A 27,392-nucleotide genomic window follows, 5' to 3' on the forward strand; every position below is an offset into this window, starting at 1 on the left:
TCTGCGGAACCTTTGATTTATCTCTCGGGCAAGGAGCTAGATACGCCCTTTTCATCTCGGTTTGATCACACCTGTGCATTAAAACGCAGTGCTCGGTACCATCGAGGTGTAAGAGGTTCAAGGATGAGCGGGAAACTTTGTTAATAAGGAGACGGGCACCGCCCAACGTGGGGCTCGAACCCACGACCCTGAGATTAAGAGTCTCATGCTCTACCGACTGAGCTAGCCGGGCGCCGGTGGAGCTGGTGGTTAACTTGTCCCTGTTGACGGCAATTTGACAAGGTATACTTCCTGGCTTTTCATCATGTGCTGACCGGATTCGAGAGTAGCACACCCTGTTCTTTGTTGATTACTGTACCTCCAGCAGCGCAAATGTCAGTAATCATTGAAATGTACGACCTACAATCTCCTCAGCATGCCCGCGTGGACTCCTCAGTGATCATCCTTCTACGTTCTGCTGTAGTTTTCATGCAAGTGAAAACCGTGCTCCAAATAACAGCGGCACAGTTGTATCCTGCGGTAAGCATTCTTCTAATTCCATCGTTTTGCTCCAGGTAAAAGGTAGCGCATCATAGTGTTGATATTCCAAGGTTTCAGAGTCCGTATTGGATGGCTTGGATGCAGACATCGCTCAGAGCTCCCAGTATGATTTTCCCGAGTTCAGTTTTGCAGTGTTTTAGTGCTTTACTACTTCCAGTGGGCCTTTGAATGCTCTGCTAAGTAGAGACGTGACATAATTACTAATGCGACCGAGTGTGCTGGCTGTTCCTGGTTCGTAATGATTAACGCGAGAAATCAATATAAACATAACTGCTTCGATTTCGAGGTTCAGTTGAAGCTTTCAAAGAAACTATCAAAGACCTCAGAACAACCGAAGACACATTTGGTCATCTCCGTATTGGTGAAGATTAAAGAGTCCCGCAAGTGTCAAGCTTGCACAAACACACACGAGAGAGAAACTCAGGACAGAACTTAAAGAAAGGGAGATGCAGACTATTTGAAGGCACTTTGCTAACCCAATGGCATGATTATGAATCATGCATAGGACACACGTAGCAGAGGATGGTTTCGATCCATCGACCTCTGGGTTATGGGCCCAGCACGCTTCCGCTGCGCCACTCTGCTGACGGCCGCTCTGCGCGTGGCGCACAACTGCTCTTTTTATTTCCTACATAAGTGATGAAAGAGTTGAAAGTTTCAACGACAAACGCAGACGTCACTTTGAGCGCTTGGTGTTGTAGCACAAATCATCACATGCTGCTCTACACTGGATTATAAAAGCCGACACATTTTCCAAACATTTTAATGCTGGAGTCACAATGTAGTATTAATAACAGTGCGATACTCGAGGAGCGTAGTGGGATCGCGGTGGCTCATCAGACCGCCCCGGGATTAGGGGCCAGCGTCAGGATGGCCGAGCGGTCTAAGGCGCTGCGTTAAGGTCGCAGTCTCCCCTGGAGGCGTGGGTTCGAATCCCACTCCTGACAAAAAGCTTGCTCAGTGCCGTCTCCAGTCGGGTGCAAATGGGTGAAGCAGCCTGCCGCGGGGAACGTGCGCCGATAGGCTTAGGTATATCCCCTGCCTCTTCCGATTTAGCTCGTGCTCCATAGGATGGAAGCGGATGCTCTGGCTTTTTCACTCGAATATAACCTGATCACAACAGAAGGCCGTGCAGCCCAGTGCTGGTTTAAGAATGCCTCGTGTCTTCAGGCCCCTATTCCTTCAGGTTACCCCTTTGGAATAGTCGTCCGAAAAAGACGGGAAAGGAAAAGCATGTAAGCTCCCACACACTGCGTTAGCATTAGCGGTTGGAATCTGATGGGAGAAAAGCAACCTGGCTCGCCGTCAAGCAATCCATCCCTGGTCTCCCACGTGACAGGCGGGGATACGCACCACTATACTAACGAGGAGCGCTTGCTTGGCGCTTGAAGACACTTCCTCTTGCGGCTACTACTGTTTCCGGTTTCGTCTTTTCTTTTCATTCCTCCCAGAGGAGCGCATGAAAACGTTTCCATCTCCGCCATCCTCACCCCTCCAATGCTATGGTCCCTGCTCCTCCTGGTGCACTGCAAACACTCATTCAGCCGGTTCTTTCAGTTTGAATAATTAGGTCTTCAAAGGCTGGAAGTAGGGCGCAAGACATGCCAATGCCAAAAGCGTGGCTGTGTGCTTCCAGCTGTGAAATGTCACTGGTGGATGTTAAAGACATTACTTCCAAGGCAGCAGGTCCAAGCGATTAAGCGTTTGTACAAGAAGCAGGAAGAGAGAAACGGCACTCCGCCTTTTTCTGGGCAGGCCGAAGCGACAGGAGAAGGGCGCCGTAGTCGGCAGGATTCGAGCCGACGCGGGGAGTCCCCAATGGCTTTCTAGCCCTTCGCCTTAACCGCTCGGCCACGACTACAGGGAGCGCCGCCGCCGCCGGCTTGCGATCATTTAACACGGAGGGCGAGGCGGCGGCGGTAACCTTTTTCAATGTCGCTCTCCGCTTCCCCCCAAAAAAAAGCCAAATGACATGATAGCACTCGGACACCCTTCAGAAGACTGAAGGGTGGCTTAAAGCTGGAAGGATTAGGTCTCCCCGTTCCGACGCGACAATCGAACTTCCTTAGGCAGAGAGAAAGCAACATCGAGGAGCGTCAACAAGACTTTAGAAGCTGCGCCACACGCCACTTTCAGTCGCAGACACAGCAGTTTTAAAGGCAGGAATCGCCTTTGCGAACGCCATGAGAAACAGAACGCAAGCTGTCCTGTCCTGCGGTTTAACAAACAGCCACGGCTTTCATGCGACTGGACATTTCTTTTCTGGAGCGAATTCACTTTCAACTTCAAGAAATTCACACAACTTGCGAAATACGAAATACAAATCTGGCTCATCGCTGCACAAGAAATACCGCCGGCTGGCAAGAAAATGACAACGGTGTTTTTCCTTAACGAAAAACTTCCCATGGAGAAAAACAACGGCTGTGCGTCTCTGTCGGCTTGATTCAGTTTAATGCAAGTATTCATTCTCCTCCTGGAAAATACAGCTTGCGAAAGATGAAATACAATTCTTGGCTTTTCTGGGTGAGTGCAGAAGAAATCCTGCCGGCTGGCAGAAGAATTCCAGCCTTTTTTACTCTTTAACCAGAAACTTGCGAATGATACAAAGCAAGCGGGGTGCGTTTCTGTGCAGCTGTTAACTGAACAGCTGCTGCTTCAAGCCCACCCAGGGCTCATTCCGATTTCAACATCATGGCCCCTGAAGGTAGACTGGATTTCTTTGCGAAGCATTCACCCTTTGGACGTTTCAGGAAAGGTGCGTGTCGATGCCAGACTTGAAAAGCTTTCCATACAAAGAAACAACATAGTGCTTTTGATTGATGGGAAACGGCAAGAGCGGTTTGAGCAGCTCCGGCCTCTCAACCGCTTTACAAAGTGATCGCCACCTCGGTAGCCAGTTTAGAAGGCTGAAAAGGATGCTGGAAGCACAGCGACGTTCTAAAACCAGCGCTTGAAAAGCATCTGCATACATAAAATGTCCATTTCCCCAAAGCTGAATCTGCAGCTTCAGAAGATTGTCAGCTATACGTTTTCGTTCTTTGTTTCCTTTTTTTACATGACAAGCTTTCGAGAAATGAACTGTCTATTGTGATGAAGGCTGCATTAGAAATTGTGCATCTAGCTTAGTTCAATGAAATCGGGAGGTGCGCCTGTCTCAAGCGGATGGCTCTTTGCAGGCACACTACGGAAACCTGCGGGCGCAAGTTGGGAGAAGTGACTCTTGCAGAGTGTTGAGCTTCGAGAAGAGGGCTCCGCTCAGGAAGATATTTCCACATGTTGAAGAGTCGCTTTTCGCCCTTTCTTTCCCACATTTTTCCAGTGCGGTTGTTGATCGCGTTCAAAATGTTTTCCCAACGTACGTGTTACCTGCAAAATCACAGTGAAACTGTTATGGCGAAAAGATTCCTAATAGTTATTGTATTAGAATAGCTCTCCAATTTCTTAGCCTTCGTACACGCAATGTTTAAGGAAACGCTAGAGTAAATGAAACTGTAAATAGACAGGAGCTCTTCTTAGTTTTCATACAAGTTATGATGGCTGCAGCTCCTATCTGCGTCCGGGTGACCGGAGCCAAGGGATTATCTGCGGAACCTTTGATTTATCTCTCGGGCAAGGAGCTAGATACGCCCTTTTCATCTCAGTTTGATCACACCTGTGCATTAAAACGCAGTGCTCGGTACCATCGAGGTGTAAGAGGTTCAAGGATGAGCGGGAAACTTTGTTAATAAGGAGACGGGCACCGCCCAACGTGGGGCTCGAACCCACGACCCTGAGATTAAGAGTCTCATGCTCTACCGACTGAGCTAGCCGGGCGCCGGTGGCGCAGGTGGTTAACTTGTCCCTGTTGACGGCAATTTGACAAGGTATACTTCCTGGCTTTTCATCATGTGCTGACCGGATTCGAGAGTAGCACACCCTGTTCTTTGTTGATTACTGTACCTCCAGCAGCGCAAATGTCAGTAATCATTGAAATGTACGACCTACAATCTCCTCAGCATTGTGGACTTCTCAGTGATCATCCTTCAACGTTCTGCTGTAGTTTTCATGCAAGTGAAAACCGTGCTCCAAATAACAGCGGCACAGTTGTATCCTGCGGTAAGCATTCTTCTAATTCCATCGTTTTGCTCCAGGTAAAAGGTAGCGCATCATAGTGTTGATATTCCAAGGTTTCAGAGTCCGTATTGGATGGCTTGGATGCAGACATCGCTCAGAGCTCCCAGTATGATTTTCCCGAGTTCAGTTTTGCAGTGTTTTAGTGCTTTACTACTTCCAGTGGGCCTTTGAATGCTCTGCTAAGTAGAGACGTGACATAATTACTAATGCGACCGAGTGTGCTGGCTGTTCCTGGTTCGTAATGATTAACGCGAGAAATCAATATAAACATAACTGCTTCGATTTCGAGGTTCAGTTGAAGCATTCGAAGAAACTATCAAAGACCTCAGAACAACCGAAGACACATTTGGTCATCTCCGTATTGGTGAAGATTAAAGAGTCCCGCAAGTGTCAAGCTTGCACAAACACACACGAGAGAGAAACTCAGGACAGAACTTAAAGAAAGGGAGATGCAGACTATTTGAAGGCACTTTGCTAACCCAATGGCATGATTATGAATCATGCATAGGACACACGTAGCAGAGGATGGTTTCGATCCATCGACCTCTGGGTTATGGGCCCAGCACGCTTCCGCTGCGCCACTCTGCTGACGGCCGCTCTGCGCGTGGCGCACAACTGCTCTTTTTATTTCCTACATAAGTGATGAAAGAGTTGAAAGTTTCAACGACAAACGCAGACGTCACTTTGAGCGCTTGGTGTTGTAGCACAAATCATCACATGCTGCTCTACACTGGATTATAAAAGCCGACACATTTTCCAAACATTTTAATGCTGGAGTCACAATGTAGTATTAATAACAGTGCGATACTCGAGGAGCGTAGTGGGATCGCGGTGGCTCATCAGACCGCCCCGGGATTAGGGGCCAGCGTCAGGATGGCCGAGCGGTCTAAGGCGCTGCGTTCAGGTCGCAGTCTCCCCTGGAGGCGTGGGTTCGAATCCCACTCCTGACAAAAAGCTTGCTCAGTGCCGTCTCCAGTCGGGTGCAAATGGGTGAAGCAGCCTGACGCAGGGAACGTGCGCCGATAGGCGTAGGTGTATCCCCTGCCTCTTCCGATTTAGCTCGTGCTCCATAGGATGGAAGCGGATGCTCTGGCTTTTTCACTCGAATATAACCTGATCACAACAGAAGGCCGTGCAGCCCAGTGCTGGTTTAAGAATGCCTCGTGTCTTCAGGCCCCTATTCCTTCAGGTTACCCCTTTGGAATAGTCGTCCGAAAAAGACGGGAAAGGAAAAGCATGTAAGCTCCCACACACTGCGTTAGCATTAGCGGTTGGAATCTGATGGGAGAAAAGCAACCTGGCTCGCCGTCAAGCAATCCATCCCTGGTCTCCCACGTGACAGGCGGGGATACGCACCACTATACTAACGAGGAGCGCTTGCTTGGCGCTTGAAGACACTTCCTCTTGCGGCTACTACTGTTTCCGGTTTCGTCTTTTCTTTTCATTCCTCCCAGAGGAGCGCATGAAAACGTTTCCATCTCCGCCATCCTCACCCCTCCAATGCTATGGTCCCTGCTCCTCCTGGTGCACTGCAAACACTCATTCAGCCGGTTCTTTCAGTTTGAATAATTAGGTCTTCAAAGGCTGGAAGTAGGGCGCAAGACATGCCAATGCCAAAAGCGTGGCTGTGTGCTTCCAGCTGTGAAATGTCACTGGTGGATGTTAAAGACATTACTTCCAAGGCAGCAGGTCCAAGCGATTAAGCGTTTGTACAAGAAGCAGGAAGAGAGAAACGGCACTCCGCCTTTTTCTGGGCAGGCCGAAGCGACAGGAGAAGGGCGCCGTAGTCGGCAGGATTCGAGCCGACGCGGGGAGTCCCCAATGGCTTTCTAGCCCTTCGCCTTAACCGCTCGGCCACGACTACAGGGAGCGCCGCCGCCGCCGGCTTGCGATCATTTAACACGGAGGGCGAGGCGGCGGCGGTAACCTTTTTCAATGTCGCTCTCCGTTTCCCCCCCGAAAAAGCCAAATGACATGCTAGCACTCGGACACCCTTCAGAAGACTGAAGGGTGGCTTAAAGCTGGAAGGATTAGGTCTCCCCGTTCCGACGCGACAATCGAACTTCCTTAGGCAGAGAGAAAGCAACATCGAGGAGCGTCAACAAGACTTTAGAAGCTGCGACACACGCCACTTTCAGTCGCAGACACAGCAGTTTTAAAGGCAGGAATCGCCTTTGCGAACGCCATGAGAAACAGAACGCAAGCTGTCCTGTCCTGCGGTTTAACAAACAGCCACGGCTTTCATGCGACTGGACATTTCTTTTCTGGAGCGAATTCACTTTCAACTTCAAGAAATTCACACAACTTGCGAAATACGAAATACAAATCGGGCTCATCGCTGCACAAGAAATACCGCCGGCTGGCAAGAAAATGACAACGGTGTTTTTCCTTAACGAAAAACTTCCCATGGAGAAAAACAACGGCTGTGCGTCTCTGTCGGCTTGATTCAGTTTAATGCAAGTATTCATTCTCCTCCTGGAAAATACAGCTTGCGAAAGATGAAATACAATTCTTGGCTTTTCTGGGTGAGTGCAGAAGAAATCCTGCCGGCTGGCAGAAGAATTCCAGCCTTTTTTACTCTTTAACCAGAAACTTGCGAATGATACAAAGCAAGCGGGGTGCGTTTCTGTGCAGCTGTTAACTGAACAGCTGCTGCTTCAAGCCCACCCAGGGCTCATTCCGATTTCAACATCATGCCCCCTGAAGGTAGACTGGATTTCTTTGCGAAGCATTCACCTTTTGGACGTTTCAGGAAAGGTGCGTGTCGATGCCAGACTTGAAAAGCTTTCCATACAAAGAAACAACATAGTGCTTTTGATTGATGGGAAACGGCAAGAGCGGTTTGAGCAGCTCCGGCCTCTCAACCGCTTTACAATGTGATCGGCACCTCGGTAGCCAGTTTAGAAGGCTGAAAAGGATGCTGGAAGCACAGCGACGTTCTAAAACCAGCGCTTGAAAAGCATCTGCATACATAAAATGTCCATTTCCCCAAAGCTGAATCTGCATCTTCAGAAGATTGTCAGCTATACGTTTTCGTTCTTTGTTTCCTTTTTTTACGACAAGCTTTCGAGAAATGAACTGTCTATTGTGATGAAGGCTGCATTAGAAATTGTGCATCTAGCTTAGTTCAATGAAATCGGGAGGTGCACCTGTCTCAAGCAGATGGCTCTTTGCAGGCACACTACGGAAACCTGCGGGCGCAAGTTGGGAGAAGTGACTCTTGCAGAGTGTTGAGCTTCGAGAAGAGGGCTCCGCTCAGGAAGATATTTCCACATGTTGAAGAGTTGCTTTTCGCCCTTTCTTTCCCACATTTTTCCAGTGCGGTTATTGATCGCGTTCAAAATGTTTTCCCAACGTACGTGTTACCTGCAAAATCACAGTGAAACTGTTATGGCGAAAAGATTCCTAATAGTTATTGTATTAGAATAGCTCTCCAATTTCTTAGCCTTCGTACACGCAATGTTTAAGGAAACGCTAGAGTAAATGAAACTGTAAATAGACAGGAGCTCTTCTTAGTTTTCATACAAGTTATGATGGCTGCAGCTCCTATCTGCGTCCGGGTGACCGGAGCCAAGGGATTATCTGCGGAACCTTTGATTTACCTCTCGGGCAAGGAGCTACATACGCCCTTTTCATCTCAGTTTGATCACACCTGTGCATTAAAACGCAGTGCTCGGTACCATCGAGGTGTAAGAGGTTCAAGGATGAGCGGGAAACTTTGTTAATAAGGAGACGGGCACCGCCCAACGTGGGGCTCGAACCCACGACCCTGAGATTAAGAGTCTCATGCTCTACCAACTGAGCTAGCCGGGCGCCGGTGGCGCAGGTGGTTAACTTGTCCCTGTTGACGGCAATTTGACAAGGTATACTTCCTGGCTTTTCATCATGTGCTGACCGGATTCGAGAGTAGCACACCCTGTTCTTTGTTGATTACTGTACCTCCAGCAGCGCAAATGTCAGTAATCATTGAAATGTACGACCTACAATCTCCTCAGCATTGTGGACTTCTCAGTGATCATCCTTCAACGTTCTGCTGTAGTTTTCATGCAAGTGAAAACCGTGCTCCAAATAACAGCGGCACAGTTGTATCCTGCGGTAAGCATTCTTCTAATTCCATCGTTTTGCTCCAGGTAAAAGGTAGCGCATCATAGTGTTGATATTCCAAGGTTTCAGAGTCCGTATTGGATGGCTTGGATGCAGACATCGCTCAGAGCTCCCAGTATGATTTTCCCGAGTTCAGTTTTGCAGTGTTTTAGTGCTTTACTACTTCCAGTGGGCCTTTGAATGCTCTGCTAAGTAGAGACGTGACATAATTACTAATGCGACCGAGTGTGCTGGCTGTTCCTGGTTCGTAATGATTAACGCGAGAAATCAATATAAACATAACTGCTTCGATTTCGAGGTTCAGTTGAAGCATTCGAAGAAACTATCAAAGACCTCAGAACAACCGAAGACACATTTGGTCATCTCCGTATTGGTGAAGATTAAAGAGTCCCGCAAGTGTCAAGCTTGCACAAACACACACGAGAGAGAAACTCAGGACAGAACTTAAAGAAAGGGAGATGCAGACTATTTGAAGGCACTTTGCTAACCCAATGGCATGATTATGAATCATGCATAGGACACACGTAGCAGAGGATGGTTTCGATCCATCGACCTCTGGGTTATGGGCCCAGCACGCTTCCGCTGCGCCACTCTGCTGACGGCCGCTCTGCGCGTGGCGCACAACTGCTCTTTTTATTTCCTACATAAGTGATGAAAGAGTTGAAAGTTTCAACGACAAACGCAGACGTCACTTTGAGCGCTTGGTGTTGTAGCACAAATCATCACATGCTGCTCTACACTGGATTATAAAAGCCGACACATTTTCCAAACATTTTAATGCTGGAGTCACAATGTAGTATTAATAACAGTGCGATACTCGAGGAGCGTAGTGGGATCGCGGTGGCTCATCAGACCGCCCCGGGATTAGGGGCCAGCGTCAGGATGGCCGAGCGGTCTAAGGCGCTGCGTTCAGGTCGCAGTCTCCCCTGGAGGCGTGGGTTCGAATCCCACTCCTGACAAAAAGCTTGCTCAGTGCCGTCTCCAGTCGGGTGCAAATGGGTTTAAGTGCTGGTTTAAGAATGCCTCGTGTCTTCAGGCCCCTATTCCTTCAGGTTACCCCTTTGGAATAGTCGTCCGAAAAAGACGGGAAAGGAAAAGCATGTAAGCTCCCACACACTGCGTTAGCATTAGCGGTTGGAATCTGATGGGAGAAAAGCAACCTGGCTCGCCGTCAAGCAATCCATCCCTGGTCTCCCACGTGACAGGCGGGGATACGCACCACTATACTAACGAGGAGCGCTTGCTTGGCGCTTGAAGACACTTCCTCTTGCGGCTACTACTGTTTCCGGTTTCGTCTTTTCTTTTCATTCCTCCCAGAGGAGCGCATGAAAACGTTTCCATCTCCGCCATCCTCACCCCTCCAATGCTATGGTCCCTGCTCCTCCTGGTGCACTGCAAACACTCATTCAGCCGGTTCTTTCAGTTTGAATAATTAGGTCTTCAAAGGCTGGAAGTAGGGCGCAAGACATGCCAATGCCAAAAGCGTGGCTGTGTGCTTCCAGCTGTGAAATGTCACTGGTGGATGTTAAAGACATTACTTCCAAGGCAGCAGGTCCAAGCGATTAAGCGTTTGTACAAGAAGCAGGAAGAGAGAAACGGCACTCCGCCTTTTTCTGGGCAGGCCGAAGCGACAGGAGAAGGGCGCCGTAGTCGGCAGGATTCGAGCCGACGCGGGGAGTCCCCAATGGCTTTCTAGCCCTTCGCCTTAACCGCTCGGCCACGACTACAGGGAGCGCCGCCGCCGCCGGCTTGCGATCATTTAACACGGAGGGCGAGGCGGCGGCGGTAACCTTTTTCAATGTCGCTCTCCGTTTCCCCCCCAAAAAAGCCAAATGACATGCTAGCACTCGGACACCCTTCAGAAGACTGAAGGGTGGCTTAAAGCTGGAAGGATTAGGTCTCCTCCTTCCGACGCGACAATCGAACTTCCTTAGGCAGAGAGAAAGCAACATCGAGGAGCGTCAACAAGACTTTAGAAGCTGCGACACACGCCACTTTCAGTCGCAGACACAGCAGTTTTAAAGGCAGGAATCGCCTTTGCGAACGCCATGAGAAACAGAACGCAAGCTGTCCTGTCCTGCGGTTTAACAAACAGCCACGGCTTTCATGCGACTGGACATTTCTTTTCTGGAGCGAATTCACTTTCAACTTCAAGAAATTCACACAACTTGCGAAATACGAAATACAAATCTGGCTCATCGCTGCACAAGAAATACCGCCGGCTGGCAAGAAAATGACAACGGTGTTTTTCCTTAACGAAAAACTTCCCATGGAGAAAAACAACGGCTGTGCGTCTCTGTCGGCTTGATTCAGTTTAATGCAAGTATTCATTCTCCTCCTGGAAAATACAGCTTGCGAAAGATGAAATACAATTCTTGGCTTTTCTGGGTGAGTGCAGAAGAAATCCTGCCGGCTGGCAGAAGAATTCCAGCCTTTTTTACTCTTTAACCAGAAACTTGCGAATGATACAAAGCAAGCGGGGTGCGTTTCTGTGCAGCTGTTAACTGAACAGCTGCTGCTTCAAGCCCACCCAGGGCTCATTCCGATTTCAACATCATGGCCCCTGAAGGTAGACTGGATTTCTTTGCGAAGCATTCACCCTTTGGACGTTTCAGGAAAGGTGCGTGTCGATGCCAGACTTGAAAAGCTTTCCATACAAAGAAACAACATAGTGCTTTTGATTGATGGGAAACGGCAAGAGCGGTTTGAGCAGCTCCGGCCTCTCAACCGCTTTACAAAGTGATCGCCACCTCGGTAGCCAGTTTAGAAGGCTGAAAAGGATGCTGGAAGCACAGCGACGTTCTAAAACCAGCGCTTGAAAAGCATCTGCATACATAAAATGTCCATTTCCCCAAAGCTGAATCTGCAGCTTCAGAAGATTGTCAGCTATACGTTTTCGTTCTTTGTTTCCTTTTTTTACATGACAAGCTTTCGAGAAATGAACTGTCTATTGTGATGAAGGCTGCATTAGAAATTGTGCATCTAGCTTAGTTCAATGAAATCGGGAGGTGCGCCTGTCTCAAGCGGATGGCTCTTTGCAGGCACACTACGGAAACCTGCGGGCGCAAGTTGGGAGAAGTGACTCTTGCAGAGTGTTGAGCTTCGAGAAGAGGGCTCCGCTCAGGAAGATATTTCCACATGTTGAAGAGTCGCTTTTCGCCCTTTCTTTCCCACATTTTTCCAGTGCGGTTGTTGATCGCGTTCAAAATGTTTTCCCAACGTACGTGTTACCTGCAAAATCACAGTGAAACTGTTATGGCGAAAAGATTCCTAATAGTTATTGTATTAGAATAGCTCTCCAATTTCTTAGCCTTCGTACACGCAATGTTTAAGGAAACGCTAGAGTAAATGAAACTGTAAATAGACAGGAGCTCTTCTTAGTTTTCATACAAGTTATGATGGCTGCAGCTCCTATCTGCGTCCGGGTGACCGGAGCCAAGGGATTATCTGCGGAACCTTTGATTTATCTCTCGGGCAAGGAGCTAGATACGCCCTTTTCATCTCAGTTTGATCACACCTGTGCATTAAAACGCAGTGCTCGGTACCATCGAGGTGTAAGAGGTTCAAGGATGAGCGGGAAACTTTGTTAATAAGGAGACGGGCACCGCCCAACGTGGGGCTCGAACCCACGACCCTGAGATTAAGAGTCTCATGCTCTACCGACTGAGCTAGCCGGGCGCCGGTGGCGCAGGTGGTTAACTTGTCCCTGTTGACGGCAATTTGACAAGGTATACTTCCTGGCTTTTCATCATGTGCTGACCGGATTCGAGAGTAGCACACCCTGTTCTTTGTTGATTACTGTACCTCCAGCAGCGCAAATGTCAGTAATCATTGAAATGTACGACCTACAATCTCCTCAGCATTGTGGACTTCTCAGTGATCATCCTTCAACGTTCTGCTGTAGTTTTCATGCAAGTGAAAACCGTGCTCCAAATAACAGCGGCACAGTTGTATCCTGCGGTAAGCATTCTTCTAATTCCATCGTTTTGCTCCAGGTAAAAGGTAGCGCATCATAGTGTTGATATTCCAAGGTTTCAGAGTCCGTATTGGATGGCTTGGATGCAGACATCGCTCAGAGCTCCCAGTATGATTTTCCCGAGTTCAGTTTTGCAGTGTTTTAGTGCTTTACTACTTCCAGTGGGCCTTTGAATGCTCTGCTAAGTAGAGACGTGACATAATTACTAATGCGACCGAGTGTGCTGGCTGTTCCTGGTTCGTAATGATTAACGCGAGAAATCAATATAAACATAACTGCTTCGATTTCGAGGTTCAGTTGAAGCATTCGAAGAAACTATCAAAGACCTCAGAACAACCGAAGACACATTTGGTCATCTCCGTATTGGTGAAGATTAAAGAGTCCCGCAAGTGTCAAGCTTGCACAAACACACACGAGAGAGAAACTCAGGACAGAACTTAAAGAAAGGGAGATGCAGACTATTTGAAGGCACTTTGCTAACCCAATGGCATGATTATGAATCATGCATAGGACACACGTAGCAGAGGATGGTTTCGATCCATCGACCTCTGGGTTATGGGCCCAGCACGCTTCCGCTGCGCCACTCTGCTGACGGCCGCTCTGCGCGTGGCGCACAACTGCTCTTTTTATTTCCTACATAAGTGATGAAAGAGTTGAAAGTTTCAACGACAAACGCAGACGTCACTTTGAGCGCTTGGTGTTGTAGCACAAATCATCACATGCTGCTCTACACTGGATTATAAAAGCCGACACATTTTCCAAACATTTTAATGCTGGAGTCACAATGTAGTATTAATAACAGTGCGATACTCGAGGAGCGTAGTGGGATCGCGGTGGCTCATCAGACCGCCCCGGGATTAGGGGCCAGCGTCAGGATGGCCGAGCGGTCTAAGGCGCTGCGTTCAGGTCGCAGTCTCCCCTGGAGGCGTGGGTTCGAATCCCACTCCTGACAAAAAGCTTGCTCAGTGCCGTCTCCAGTCGGGTGCAAATGGGTGAAGCAGCCTGACGCAGGGAACGTGCGCCGATAGGCTTAGGTGTATCCCCTGCCTCTTCCGATTTAGCTCGTGCTCCATAGGATGGAAGCGGATGCTCTGGCTTTTTCACTCGAATATAACCTGATCACAACAGAAGGCCGTGCAGCCCAGTGCTGGTTTAAGAATGCCTCGTGTCTTCAGGCCCCTATTCCTTCAGGTTACCCCTTTGGAATAGTCGTCCGAAAAAGACGGGAAAGGAAAAGCATGTAAGCTCCCACACACTGCGTTAGCATTAGCGGTTGGAATCTGATGGGAGAAAAGCAACCTGGCTCGCCGTCAAGCAATCCATCCCTGGTCTCCCACGTGACAGGCGGGGATACGCACCACTATACTAACGAGGAGCGCTTGCTTGGCGCTTGAAGACACTTCCTCTTGCGGCTACTACTGTTTCCGGTTTCGTCTTTTCTTTTCATTCCTCCCAGAGGAGCGCATGAAAACGTTTCCATCTCCGCCATCCTCACCCCTCCAATGCTATGGTCCCTGCTCCTCCTGGTGCACTGCAAACACTCATTCAGCCGGTTCTTTCAGTTTGAATAATTAGGTCTTCAAAGGCTGGAAGTAGGGCGCAAGACATGCCAATGCCAAAAGCGTGGCTGTGTGCTTCCAGCTGTGAAATGTCACTGGTGGATGTTAAAGACATTACTTCCAAGGCAGCAGGTCCAAGCGATTAAGCGTTTGTACAAGAAGCAGGAAGAGAGAAACGGCACTCCGCCTTTTTCTGGGCAGGCCGAAGCGACAGGAGAAGGGCGCCGTAGTCGGCAGGATTCGAGCCGACGCGGGGAGTCCCCAATGGCTTTCTAGCCCTTCGCCTTAACCGCTCGGCCACGACTACAGGGAGCGCCGCCGCCGCCGGCTTGCGATCATTTAACACGGAGGGCGAGGCGGCGGCGGTAACCTTTTTCAATGTCGCTCTCCGTTTCCCCCCCGAAAAAGCCAAATGACATGCTAGCACTCGGACACCCTTCAGAAGACTGAAGGGTGGCTTAAAGCTGGAAGGATTAGGTCTCCCCGTTCCGACGCGACAATCGAACTTCCTTAGGCAGAGAGAAAGCAACATCGAGGAGCGTCAACAAGACTTTAGAAGCTGCGACACACGCCACTTTCAGTCGCAGACACAGCAGTTTTAAAGGCAGGAATCGCCTTTGCGAACGCCATGAGAAACAGAACGCAAGCTGTCCTGTCCTGCGGTTTAACAAACAGCCACGGCTTTCATGCGACTGGACATTTCTTTTCTGGAGCGAATTCACTTTCAACTTCAAGAAATTCACACAACTTGCGAAATACGAAATACAAATCGGGCTCATCGCTGCACAAGAAATACCGCCGGCTGGCAAGAAAATGACAACGGTGTTTTTCCTTAACGAAAAACTTCCCATGGAGAAAAACAACGGCTGTGCGTCTCTGTCGGCTTGATTCAGTTTAATGCAAGTATTCATTCTCCTCCTGGAAAATACAGCTTGCGAAAGATGAAATACAATTCTTGGCTTTTCTGGGTGAGTGCAGAAGAAATCCTGCCGGCTGGCAGAAGAATTCCAGCCTTTTTTACTCTTTAACCAGAAACTTGCGAATGATACAAAGCAAGCGGGGTGCGTTTCTGTGCAGCTGTTAACTGAACAGCTGCTGCTTCAAGCCCACCCAGGGCTCATTCCGATTTCAACATCATGCCCCCTGAAGGTAGACTGGATTTCTTTGCGAAGCATTCACCCTTTGGACGTTTCAGGAAAGGTGCGTGTCGATGCCAGACTTGAAAAGCTTTCCATACAAAGAAACAACATAGTGCTTTTGATTGATGGGAAACGGCAAGAGCGGTTTGAGCAGCTCCGGCCTCTCAACCGCTTTACAAAGTGATCGCCACCTCGGTAGCCAGTTTAGAAGGCTGAAAAGGATGCTGGAAGCACAGCGACGTTCTAAAACCAGCGCTTGAAAAGCATCTGCATACATAAAATGTCCATTTCCCCAAAGCTGAATCTGCAGCTTCAGAAGATTGTCAGCTATACGTTTTCGTTCTTTGTTTCCTTTTTTTACATGACAAGCTTTCGAGAAATGAACTGTCTATTGTGATGAAGGCTGCATTAGAAATTGTGCATCTAGCTTAGTTCAATGAAATCGGGAGGTGCGCCTGTCTCAAGCGGATGGCTCTTTGCAGGCACACTACGGAAACCTGCGGGCGCAAGTTGGGAGAAGTGACTCTTGCAGAGTGTTGAGCTTCGAGAAGAGGGCTCCGCTCAGGAAGATATTTCCACATGTTGAAGAGTCGCTTTTCGCCCTTTCTTTCCCACATTTTTCCAGTGCGGTTGTTGATCGCGTTCAAAATGTTTTCCCAACGTACGTGTTACCTGCAAAATCACAGTGAAACTGTTATGGCGAAAAGATTCCTAATAGTTATTGTATTAGAATAGCTCTCCAATTTCTTAGCCTTCGTACACGCAATGTTTAAGGAAACGCTAGAGTAAATGAAACTGTAAATAGACAGGAGCTCTTCTTAGTTTTCATACAAGTTATGATGGCTGCAGCTCCTATCTGCGTCCGGGTGACCGGAGCCAAGGGATTATCTGCGGAACCTTTGATTTATCTCTCGGGCAAGGAGCTAGATACGCCCTTTTCATCTCAGTTTGATCACACCTGTGCATTAAAACGCAGTGCTCGGTACCATCGAGGTGTAAGAGGTTCAAGGATGAGCGGGAAACTTTGTTAATAAGGAGACGGGCACCGCCCAACGTGGGGCTCGAACCCACGACCCTGAGATTAAGAGTCTCATGCTCTACCGACTGAGCTAGCCGGGCGCCGGTGGCGCAGGTGGTTAACTTGTCCCTGTTGACGGCAATTTGACAAGGTATACTTCCTGGCTTTTCATCATGTGCTGACCGGATTCGAGAGTAGCACACCCTGTTCTTTGTTGATTACTGTACCTCCAGCAGCGCAAATGTCAGTAATCATTGAAATGTACGACCTACAATCTCCTCAGCATTGTGGACTTCTCAGTGATCATCCTTCAACGTTCTGCTGTAGTTTTCATGCAAGTGAAAACCGTGCTCCAAATAACAGCGGCACAGTTGTATCCTGCGGTAAGCATTCTTCTAATTCCATCGTTTTGCTCCAGGTAAAAGGTAGCGCATCATAGTGTTGATATTCCAAGGTTTCAGAGTCCGTATTGGATGGCTTGGATGCAGACATCGCTCAGAGCTCCCAGTATGATTTTCCCGAGTTCAGTTTTGCAGTGTTTTAGTGCTTTACTACTTCCAGTGGGCCTTTGAATGCTCTGCTAAGTAGAGACGTGACATAATTACTAATGCGACCGAGTGTGCTGGCTGTTCCTGGTTCGTAATGATTAACGCGAGAAATCAATATAAACATAACTGCTTCGATTTCGAGGTTCAGTTGAAGCATTCGAAGAAACTATCAAAGACCTCAGAACAACCGAAGACACATTTGGTCATCTCCGTATTGGTGAAGATTAAAGAGTCCCGCAAGTGTCAAGCTTGCACAAACACACACGAGAGAGAAACTCAGGACAGAACTTAAAGAAAGGGAGATGCAGACTATTTGAAGGCACTTTGCTAACCCAATGGCATGATTATGAATCATGCATAGGACACACGTAGCAGAGGATGGTTTCGATCCATCGACCTCTGGGTTATGGGCCCAGCACGCTTCCGCTGCGCCACTCTGCTGACGGCCGCTCTGCGCGTGGCGCACAACTGCTCTTTTTATTTCCTACATAAGTGATGAAAGAGTTGAAAGTTTCAACGACAAACGCAGACGTCACTTTGAGCGCTTGGTGTTGTAGCACAAATCATCACATGCTGCTCTACACTGGATTATAAAAGCCGACACATTTTCCAAACATTTTAATGCTGGAGTCACAATGTAGTATTAATAACAGTGCGATACTCGAGGAGCGTAGTGGGATCGCGGTGGCTCATCAGACCGCCCCGGGATTAGGGGCCAGCGTCAGGATGGCCGAGCGGTCTAAGGCGCTGCGTTCAGGTCGCAGTCTCCCCTGGAGGCGTGGGTTCGAATCCCACTCCTGACAAAAAGCTTGCTCAGTGCCGTCTCCAGTCGGGTGCAAATGGGTGAAGCAGCCTGACGCAGGGAACGTGCGCCGATAGGCGTAGGTGTATCCCCTGCCTCTTCCGATTTAGCTCGTGCTCCATAGGATGGAAGCGGATGCTCTGGCTTTTTCACTCGAATATAACCTGATCACAACAGAAGGCCGTGCAGCCCAGTGCTGGTTTAAGAATGCCTCGTGTCTTCAGGCCCCTATTCCTTCAGGTTACCCCTTTGGAATAGTCGTCCGAAAAAGACGGGAAAGGAAAAGCATGTAAGCTCCCACACACTGCGTTAGCATTAGCGGTTGGAATCTGATGGGAGAAAAGCAACCTGGCTCGCCGTCAAGCAATCCATCCCTGGTCTCCCACGTGACAGGCGGGGATACGCACCACTATACTAACGAGGAGCGCTTGCTTGGCGCTTGAAGACACTTCCTCTTGCGGCTACTACTGTTTCCGGTTTCGTCTTTTCTTTTCATTCCTCCCAGAGGAGCGCATGAAAACGTTTCCATCTCCGCCATCCTCACCCCTCCAATGCTATGGTCCCTGCTCCTCCTGGTGCACTGCAAACACTCATTCAGCCGGTTCTTTCAGTTTGAATAATTAGGTCTTCAAAGGCTGGAAGTAGGGCGCAAGACATGCCAATGCCAAAAGCGTGGCTGTGTGCTTCCAGCTGTGAAATGTCACTGGTGGATGTTAAAGACATTACTTCCAAGGCAGCAGGTCCAAGCGATTAAGCGTTTGTACAAGAAGCAGGAAGAGAGAAACGGCACTCCGCCTTTTTCTGGGCAGGCCGAAGCGACAGGAGAAGGGCGCCGTAGTCGGCAGGATTCGAGCCGACGCGGGGAGTCCCCAATGGCTTTCTAGCCCTTCGCCTTAACCGCTCGGCCACGACTACAGGGAGCGCCGCCGCCGCCGGCTTGCGATCATTTAACACGGAGGGCGAGGCGGCGGCGGTAACCTTTTTCAATGTCGCTCTCCGTTTCCCCCCCGAAAAAGCCAAATGACATGCTAGCACTCGGACACCCTTCAGAAGACTGAAGGGTGGCTTAAAGCTGGAAGGATTAGGTCTCCCCGTTCCGACGCGACAATCGAACTTCCTTAGGCAGAGAGAAAGCAACATCGAGGAGCGTCAACAAGACTTTAGAAGCTGCGACACACGCCACTTTCAGTCGCAGACACAGCAGTTTTAAAGGCAGGAATCGCCTTTGCGAACGCCATGAGAAACAGAACGCAAGCTGTCCTGTCCTGCGGTTTAACAAACAGCCACGGCTTTCATGCGACTGGACATTTCTTTTCTGGAGCGAATTCACTTTCAACTTCAAGAAATTCACACAACTTGCGAAATACGAAATACAAATCGGGCTCATCGCTGCACAAGAAATACCGCCGGCTGGCAAGAAAATGACAACGGTGTTTTTCCTTAACGAAAAACTTCCCATGGAGAAAAACAACGGCTGTGCGTCTCTGTCGGCTTGATTCAGTTTAATGCAAGTATTCATTCTCCTCCTGGAAAATACAGCTTGCGAAAGATGAAATACAATTCTTGGCTTTTCTGGGTGAGTGCAGAAGAAATCCTGCCGGCTGGCAGAAGAATTCCAGCCTTTTTTACTCTTTAACCAGAAACTTGCGAATGATACAAAGCAAGCGGGGTGCGTTTCTGTGCAGCTGTTAACTGAACAGCTGCTGCTTCAAGCCCACCCAGGGCTCATTCCGATTTCAACATCATGCCCCCTGAAGGTAGACTGGATTTCTTTGCGAAGCATTCACCCTTTGGACGTTTCAGGAAAGGTGCGTGTCGATGCCAGACTTGAAAAGCTTTCCATACAAAGAAACAACATAGTGCTTTTGATTGATGGGAAACGGCAAGAGCGGTTTGAGCAGCTCCGGCCTCTCAACCGCTTTACAAAGTGATCGCCACCTCGGTAGCCAGTTTAGAAGGCTGAAAAGGATGCTGGAAGCACAGCGACGTTCTAAAACCAGCGCTTGAAAAGCATCTGCATACATAAAATGTCCATTTCCCCAAAGCTGAATCTGCAGCTTCAGAAGATTGTCAGCTATACGTTTTCGTTCTTTGTTTCCTTTTTTTACATGACAAGCTTTCGAGAAATGAACTGTCTATTGTGATGAAGGCTGCATTAGAAATTGTGCATCTAGCTTAGTTCAATGAAATCGGGAGGTGCGCCTGTCTCAAGCGGATGGCTCTTTGCAGGCACACTACGGAAACCTGCGGGCGCAAGTTGGGAGAAGTGACTCTTGCAGAGTGTTGAGCTTCGAGAAGAGGGCTCCGCTCAGGAAGATATTTCCACATGTTGAAGAGTCGCTTTTCGCCCTTTCTTTCCCACATTTTTCCAGTGCGGTTATTGATCGCGTTCAAAATGTTTTCCCAACGTACGTGTTACCTGCAAAATCACAGTGAAACTGTTATGGCGAAAAGATTCCTAATAGTTATTGTATTAGAATAGCTCTCCAATTTCTTAGCCTTCGTACACGCAATGTTTAAGGAAACGCTAGAGTAAATGAAACTGTAAATAGACAGGAGCTCTTCTTAGTTTTCATACAAGTTATGATGGCTGCAGCTCCTATCTGCGTCCGGGTGACCGGAGCCAAGGGATTATCTGCGGAACCTTTGATTTATCTCTCGGGCAAGGAGCTAGATACGCCCTTTTCATCTCAGTTTGATCACACCTGTGCATTAAAACGCAGTGCTCGGTACCATCGAGGTGTAAGAGGTTCAAGGATGAGCGGGAAACTTTGTTAATAAGGAGACGGGCACCGCCCAACGTGGGGCTCGAACCCACGACCCTGAGATTAAGAGTCTCATGCTCTACCGACTGAGCTAGCCGGGCGCCGGTGGCGCAGGTGGTTAACTTGTCCCTGTTGACGGCAATTTGACAAGGTATACTTCCTGGCTTTTCATCATGTGCTGACCGGATTCGAGAGTAGCACACCCTGTTCTTTGTTGATTACTGTACCTCCAGCAGCGCAAATGTCAGTAATCATTGAAATGTACGACCTACAATCTCCTCAGCATTGTGGACTTCTCAGTGATCATCCTTCAACGTTCTGCTGTAGTTTTCATGCAAGTGAAAACCGTGCTCCAAATAACAGCGGCACAGTTGTATCCTGCGGTAAGCATTCTTCTAATTCCATCGTTTTGCTCCAGGTAAAAGGTAGCGCATCATAGTGTTGATATTCCAAGGTTTCAGAGTCCGTATTGGATGGCTTGGATGCAGACATCGCTCAGAGCTCCCAGTATGATTTTCCCGAGTTCAGTTTTGCAGTGTTTTAGTGCTTTACTACTTCCAGTGGGCCTTTGAATGCTCTGCTAAGTAGAGACGTGACATAATTACTAATGCGACCGAGTGTGCTGGCTGTTCCTGGTTCGTAATGATTAACGCGAGAAATCAATATAAACATAACTGCTTCGATTTCGAGGTTCAGTTGAAGCATTCGAAGAAACTATCAAAGACCTCAGAACAACCGAAGACACATTTGGTCATCTCCGTATTGGTGAAGATTAAAGAGTCCCGCAAGTGTCAAGCTTGCACAAACACACACGAGAGAGAAACTCAGGACAGAACTTAAAGAAAGGGAGATGCAGACTATTTGAAGGCACTTTGCTAACCCAATGGCATGATTATGAATCATGCATAGGACACACGTAGCAGAGGATGGTTTCGATCCATCGACCTCTGGGTTATGGGCCCAGCACGCTTCCGCTGCGCCACTCTGCTGACGGCCGCTCTGCGCGTGGCGCACAACTGCTCTTTTTATTTCCTACATAAGTGATGAAAGAGTTGAAAGTTTCAACGACAAACGCAGACGTCACTTTGAGCGCTTGGTGTTGTAGCACAAATCATCACATGCTGCTCTACACTGGATTATAAAAGCCGACACATTTTCCAAACATTTTAATGCTGGAGTCACAATGTAGTATTAATAACAGTGCGATACTCGAGGAGCGTAGTGGGATCGCGGTGGCTCATCAGACCGCCCCGGGATTAGGGGCCAGCGTCAGGATGGCCGAGCGGTCTAAGGCGCTGCGTTCAGGTCGCAGTCTCCCCTGGAGGCGTGGGTTCGAATCCCACTCCTGACAAAAAGCTTGCTCAGTGCCGTCTCCAGTCGGGTGCAAATGGGTGAAGCAGCCTGACGCAGGGAACGTGCGCCGATAGGCGTAGGTGTATCCCCTGCCTCTTCCGATTTAGCTCGTGCTCCATAGGATGGAAGCGGATGCTCTGGCTTTTTCACTCGAATATAACCTGATCACAACAGAAGGCCGTGCAGCCCAGTGCTGGTTTAAGAATGCCTCGTGTCTTCAGGCCCCTATTCCTTCAGGTTACCCCTTTGGAATAGTCGTCCGAAAAAGACGGGAAAGGAAAAGCATGTAAGCTCCCACACACTGCGTTAGCATTAGCGGTTGGAATCTGATGGGAGAAAAGCAACCTGGCTCGCCGTCAAGCAATCCATCCCTGGTCTCCCACGTGACAGGCGGGGATACGCACCACTATACTAACGAGGAGCGCTTGCTTGGCGCTTGAAGACACTTCCTCTTGCGGCTACTACTGTTTCCGGTTTCGTCTTTTCTTTTCATTCCTCCCAGAGGAGCGCATGAAAACGTTTCCATCTCCGCCATCCTCACCCCTCCAATGCTATGGTCCCTGCTCCTCCTGGTGCACTGCAAACACTCATTCAGCCGGTTCTTTCAGTTTGAATAATTAGGTCTTCAAAGGCTGGAAGTAGGGCGCAAGACATGCCAATGCCAAAAGCGTGGCTGTGTGCTTCCAGCTGTGAAATGTCACTGGTGGATGTTGAAGACATTACTTCCAAGGCAGCAGGTCCAAGCGATTAAGCGTTTGTACAAGAAGCAGGAAGAGAGAAACGGCACTCCGCCTTTTTCTGGGCAGGCCGAAGCGACAGGAGAAGGGCGCCGTAGTCGGCAGGATTCGAGCCGACGCGGGGAGTCCCCAATGGCTTTCTAGCCCTTCGCCTTAACCGCTCGGCCACGACTACAGGGAGCGCCGCCGCCGCCGGCTTGCGATCATTTAACACGGAGGGCGAGGCGGCGGCGGTAACCTTTTTCAATGTCGCTCTCCGTTTCCCCCCCGAAAAAGCCAAATGACATGCTAGCACTCGGACACCCTTCAGAAGACTGAAGGGTGGCTTAAAGCTGGAAGGATTAGGTCTCCCCGTTCCGACGCGACAATCGAACTTCCTTAGGCAGAGAGAAAGCAACATCGAGGAGCGTCAACAAGACTTTAGAAGCTGCGACACACGCCACTTTCAGTCGCAGACACAGCAGTTTTAAAGGCAGGAATCGCCTTTGCGAACGCCATGAGAAACAGAACGCAAGCTGTCCTGTCCTGCGGTTTAACAAACAGCCACGGCTTTCATGCGACTGGACATTTCTTTTCTGGAGCGAATTCACTTTCAACTTCAAGAAATTCACACAACTTGCGAAATACGAAATACAAATCGGGCTCATCGCTGCACAAGAAATACCGCCGGCTGGCAAGAAAATGACAACGGTGTTTTTCCTTAACGAAAAACTTCCCATGGAGAAAAACAACGGCTGTGCGTCTCTGTCGGCTTGATTCAGTTTAATGCAAGTATTCATTCTCCTCCTGGAAAATACAGCTTGCGAAAGATGAAATACAATTCTTGGCTTTTCTGGGTGAGTGCAGAAGAAATCCTGCCGGCTGGCAGAAGAATTCCAGCCTTTTTTACTCTTTAACCAGAAACTTGCGAATGATACAAAGCAAGCGGGGTGCGTTTCTGTGCAGCTGTTAACTGAACAGCTGCTGCTTCAAGCCCACCCAGGGCTCATTCCGATTTCAACATCATGCCCCCTGAAGGTAGACTGGATTTCTTTGCGAAGCATTCACCCTTTGGACGTTTCAGGAAAGGTGCGTGTCGATGCCAGACTTGAAAAGCTTTCCATACAAAGAAACAACATAGTGCTTTTGATTGATGGGAAACGGCAAGAGCGGTTTGAGCAGCTCCGGCCTCTCAACCGCTTTACAAAGTGATCGCCACCTCGGTAGCCAGTTTAGAAGGCTGAAAAGGATGCTGGAAGCACAGCGACGTTCTAAAACCAGCGCTTGAAAAGCATCTGCATACATAAAATGTCCATTTCCCCAAAGCTGAATCTGCAGCTTCAGAAGATTGTCAGCTATACGTTTTCGTTCTTTGTTTCCTTTTTTTACATGACAAGCTTTCGAGAAATGAACTGTCTATTGTGATGAAGGCTGCATTAGAAATTGTGCATCTAGCTTAGTTCAATGAAATCGGGAGGTGCGCCTGTCTCAAGCGGATGGCTCTTTGCAGGCACACTACGGAAACCTGCGGGCGCAAGTTGGGAGAAGTGACTCTTGCAGAGTGTTGAGCTTCGAGAAGAGGGCTCCGCTCAGGAAGATATTTCCACATGTTGAAGAGTCGCTTTTCGCCCTTTCTTTCCCACATTTTTCCAGTGCGGTTATTGATCGCGTTCAAAATGTTTTCCCAACGTACGTGTTACCTGCAAAATCACAGTGAAACTGTTATGGCGAAAAGATTCCTAATAGTTATTGTATTAGAATAGCTCTCCAATTTCTTAGCCTTCGTACACGCAATGTTTAAGGAAACGCTAGAGTAAATGAAACTGTAAATAGACAGGAGCTCTTCTTAGTTTTCATACAAGTTATGATGGCTGCAGCTCCTATCTGCGTCCGGGTGACCGGAGCCAAGGGATTATCTGCGGAACCTTTGATTTATCTCTCGGGCAAGGAGCTAGATACGCCCTTTTCATCTCAGTTTGATCACACCTGTGCATTAAAACGCAGTGCTCGGTACCATCGAGGTGTAAGAGGTTCAAGGATGAGCGGGAAACTTTGTTAATAAGGAGACGGGCACCGCCCAACGTGGGGCTCGAACCCACGACCCTGAGATTAAGAGTCTCATGCTCTACCGACTGAGCTAGCCAGGCGCCGGTGGCGCAGGTGGTTAACTTGTCCCTGTTGACGGCAATTTGACAAGGTATACTTCCTGGCTTTTCATCATGTGCTGACCGGATTCGAGAGTAGCACACCCTGTTCTTTGTTGATTACTGTACCTCCAGCAGCGCAAATGTCAGTAATCATTGAAATGTACGACCTACAATCTCCTCAGCATTGTGGACTTCTCAGTGATCATCCTTCAACGTTCTGCTGTAGTTTTCATGCAAGTGAAAACCGTGCTCCAAATAACAGCGGCACAGTTGTATCCTGCGGTAAGCATTCTTCTAATTCCATCGTTTTGCTCCAGGTAAAAGGTAGCGCATCATAGTGTTGATATTCCAAGGTTTCAGAGTCCGTATTGGATGGCTTGGATGCAGACATCGCTCAGAGCTCCCAGTATGATTTTCCCGAGTTCAGTTTTGCAGTGTTTTAGTGCTTTACTACTTCCAGTGGGCCTTTGAATGCTCTGCTAAGTAGAGACGTGACATAATTACTAATGCGACCGAGTGTGCTGGCTGTTCCTGGTTCGTAATGATTAACGCGAGAAATCAATATAAACATAACTGCTTCGATTTCGAGGTTCAGTTGAAGCATTCGAAGAAACTATCAAAGACCTCAGAACAACCGAAGACACATTTGGTCATCTCCGTATTGGTGAAGATTAAAGAGTCCCGCAAGTGTCAAGCTTGCACAAACACACACGAGAGAGAAACTCAGGACAGAACTTAAAGAAAGGGAGATGCAGACTATTTGAAGGCACTTTGCTAACCCAATGGCATGATTATGAATCATGCATAGGACACACGTAGCAGAGGATGGTTTCGATCCATCGACCTCTGGGTTATGGGCCCAGCACGCTTCCGCTGCGCCACTCTGCTGACGGCCGCTCTGCGCGTGGCGCACAACTGCTCTTTTTATTTCCTACATAAGTGATGAAAGAGTTGAAAGTTTCAACGACAAACGCAGACGTCACTTTGAGCGCTTGGTGTTGTAGCACAAATCATCACATGCTGCTCTACACTGGATTATAAAAGCCGACACATTTTCCAAACATTTTAATGCTGGAGTCACAATGTAGTATTAATAACAGTGCGATACTCGAGGAGCGTAGTGGGATCGCGGTGGCTCATCAGACCGCCCCGGGATTAGGGGCCAGCGTCAGGATGGCCGAGCGGTCTAAGGCGCTGCGTTCAGGTCGCAGTCTCCCCTGGAGGTGTGGGTTCGAATCCCACTCCTGACAAAAAGCTTGCTCAGTGCCGTCTCCAGTCGGGTGCAAATGGGTGAAGCAGCCTGACGCGGGGAACGTGCGCCGATAGGCGTAGGTGTATCCCCTGCCTCTTCCGATTTAGCTCGTGCTCCATAGGATGGAAGCGGATGCTCTGGCTTTTTCACTCGAATATAACCTGATCACAACAGAAGGCCGTGCAGCCCAGTGCTGGTTTAAGAATGCCTCGTGTCTTCAGGCCCCTATTCCTTCAGGTTACCCCTTTGGAATAGTCGTCCGAAAAAGACGGGAAAGGAAAAGCATGTAAGCTCCCACACACTGCGTTAGCATTAGCAGTTGGAATCTGATGGGAGAAAAGCAACCTGGCTCGCCGTCAAGCAATCCATCCCTGGTCTCCCACGTGACAGGCGGGGATACGCACCACTATACTAACGAGGAGCGCTTGCTTGGCGCTTGAAGACACTTCCTCTTGCGGCTACTACTGTTTCCGGTTTCGTCTTTTCTTTTCATTCCTCCCAGAGGAGCGCATGAAAACGTTTCCATCTCCGCCATCCTCACCCCTCCAATGCTATGGTCCCTGCTCCTCCTGGTGCACTGCAAACACTCATTCAGCCGGTTCTTTCAGTTTGAATAATTAGGTCTTCAAAGGCTGGAAGTAGGGCGCAAGACATGCCAATGCCAAAAGCGTGGCTGTGTGCTTCCAGCTGTGAAATGTCACTGGTGGATGTTAAAGACATTACTTCCAAGGCAGCAGGTCCAAGCGATTAAGCGTTTGTACAAGAAGCAGGAAGAGAGAAACGGCACTCCGCCTTTTTCTGGGCAGGCCGAAGCGACAGGAGAAGGGCGCCGTAGTCGGCAGGATTCGAGCCGACGCGGGGAGTCCCCAATGGCTTTCTAGCCCTTCGCCTTAACCGCTCGGCCACGACTACAGGGAGCGCCGCCGCCGCCGGCTTGCGATCATTTAACACGGAGGGCGAGGCGGCGGCGGTAACCTTTTTCAATGTCGCTCTCCGTTTCCCCCCCGAAAAAGCCAAATGACATGCTAGCACTCGGACACCCTTCAGAAGACTGAAGGGTGGCTTAAAGCTGGAAGGATTAGGTCTCCCCGTTCCGACGCGACAATCGAACTTCCTTAGGCAGAGAGAAAGCAACATCGAGGAGCGTCAACAAGACTTTAGAAGCTGCGACACACGCCACTTTCAGTCGCAGACACAGCAGTTTTAAAGGCAGGAATCGCCTTTGCGAACGCCATGAGAAACAGAACGCAAGCTGTCCTGTCCTGCGGTTTAACAAACAGCCACGGCTTTCATGCGACTGGACATTTCTTTTCTGGAGCGAATTCACTTTCAACTTCAAGAAATTCACACAACTTGCGAA

At 48.9% G+C, this 27,392-nt stretch overlaps 12 non-coding genes across 12 annotated transcripts; 6 read left to right on the top strand and 6 right to left on the bottom strand.

Moving 5' to 3' along the window:
- Nucleotides 1–159: 159 nt before the first annotated feature.
- On the bottom strand, nt 160–232 carry trnak-cuu (transfer RNA lysine (anticodon CUU)). Its single transcript has one exon. It is a non-coding gene; the product is annotated as a tRNA-Lys (tRNA).
- A 1,172-nt stretch (nt 233–1,404) lies between these two features.
- Nucleotides 1,405–1,487, top strand: trnal-aag (transfer RNA leucine (anticodon AAG)). The gene has a single exon. It is a non-coding gene; the product is annotated as a tRNA-Leu (tRNA).
- A 2,793-nt stretch (nt 1,488–4,280) lies between these two features.
- Nucleotides 4,281–4,353, bottom strand: trnak-cuu (transfer RNA lysine (anticodon CUU)). The gene has a single exon. It is a non-coding gene; the product is annotated as a tRNA-Lys (tRNA).
- A 1,167-nt stretch (nt 4,354–5,520) lies between these two features.
- Nucleotides 5,521–5,603, top strand: trnal-cag (transfer RNA leucine (anticodon CAG)). Its single transcript has one exon. It is a non-coding gene; the product is annotated as a tRNA-Leu (tRNA).
- Nucleotides 5,604–8,393: 2,790 nt separating this feature from the next.
- On the bottom strand, nt 8,394–8,466 carry trnak-cuu (transfer RNA lysine (anticodon CUU)). Its single transcript has one exon. It is a non-coding gene; the product is annotated as a tRNA-Lys (tRNA).
- A 1,167-nt stretch (nt 8,467–9,633) lies between these two features.
- trnal-cag (transfer RNA leucine (anticodon CAG)) lies at nt 9,634–9,716 on the top strand. Its single transcript has one exon. It is a non-coding gene; the product is annotated as a tRNA-Leu (tRNA).
- A 2,646-nt stretch (nt 9,717–12,362) lies between these two features.
- Nucleotides 12,363–12,435, bottom strand: trnak-cuu (transfer RNA lysine (anticodon CUU)). Its single transcript has one exon. It is a non-coding gene; the product is annotated as a tRNA-Lys (tRNA).
- Nucleotides 12,436–13,602: 1,167 nt separating this feature from the next.
- On the top strand, nt 13,603–13,685 carry trnal-cag (transfer RNA leucine (anticodon CAG)). The gene has a single exon. It is a non-coding gene; the product is annotated as a tRNA-Leu (tRNA).
- A 2,792-nt stretch (nt 13,686–16,477) lies between these two features.
- trnak-cuu (transfer RNA lysine (anticodon CUU)) lies at nt 16,478–16,550 on the bottom strand. The gene has a single exon. It is a non-coding gene; the product is annotated as a tRNA-Lys (tRNA).
- A 1,167-nt stretch (nt 16,551–17,717) lies between these two features.
- On the top strand, nt 17,718–17,800 carry trnal-cag (transfer RNA leucine (anticodon CAG)). Its single transcript has one exon. It is a non-coding gene; the product is annotated as a tRNA-Leu (tRNA).
- A 2,792-nt stretch (nt 17,801–20,592) lies between these two features.
- On the bottom strand, nt 20,593–20,665 carry trnak-cuu (transfer RNA lysine (anticodon CUU)). The gene has a single exon. It is a non-coding gene; the product is annotated as a tRNA-Lys (tRNA).
- Nucleotides 20,666–21,832: 1,167 nt separating this feature from the next.
- trnal-cag (transfer RNA leucine (anticodon CAG)) lies at nt 21,833–21,915 on the top strand. The gene has a single exon. It is a non-coding gene; the product is annotated as a tRNA-Leu (tRNA).
- Nucleotides 21,916–27,392: the final 5,477 nt, after the last annotated feature.

Source organism: Lepisosteus oculatus, unplaced genomic scaffold (genome assembly GCF_040954835.1).
Source record: "Lepisosteus oculatus isolate fLepOcu1 unplaced genomic scaffold, fLepOcu1.hap2 HAP2_SCAFFOLD_39, whole genome shotgun sequence".
In the NCBI taxonomy this organism is placed as follows: Eukaryota; Metazoa; Chordata; class Actinopteri; order Semionotiformes; family Lepisosteidae; genus Lepisosteus; species Lepisosteus oculatus.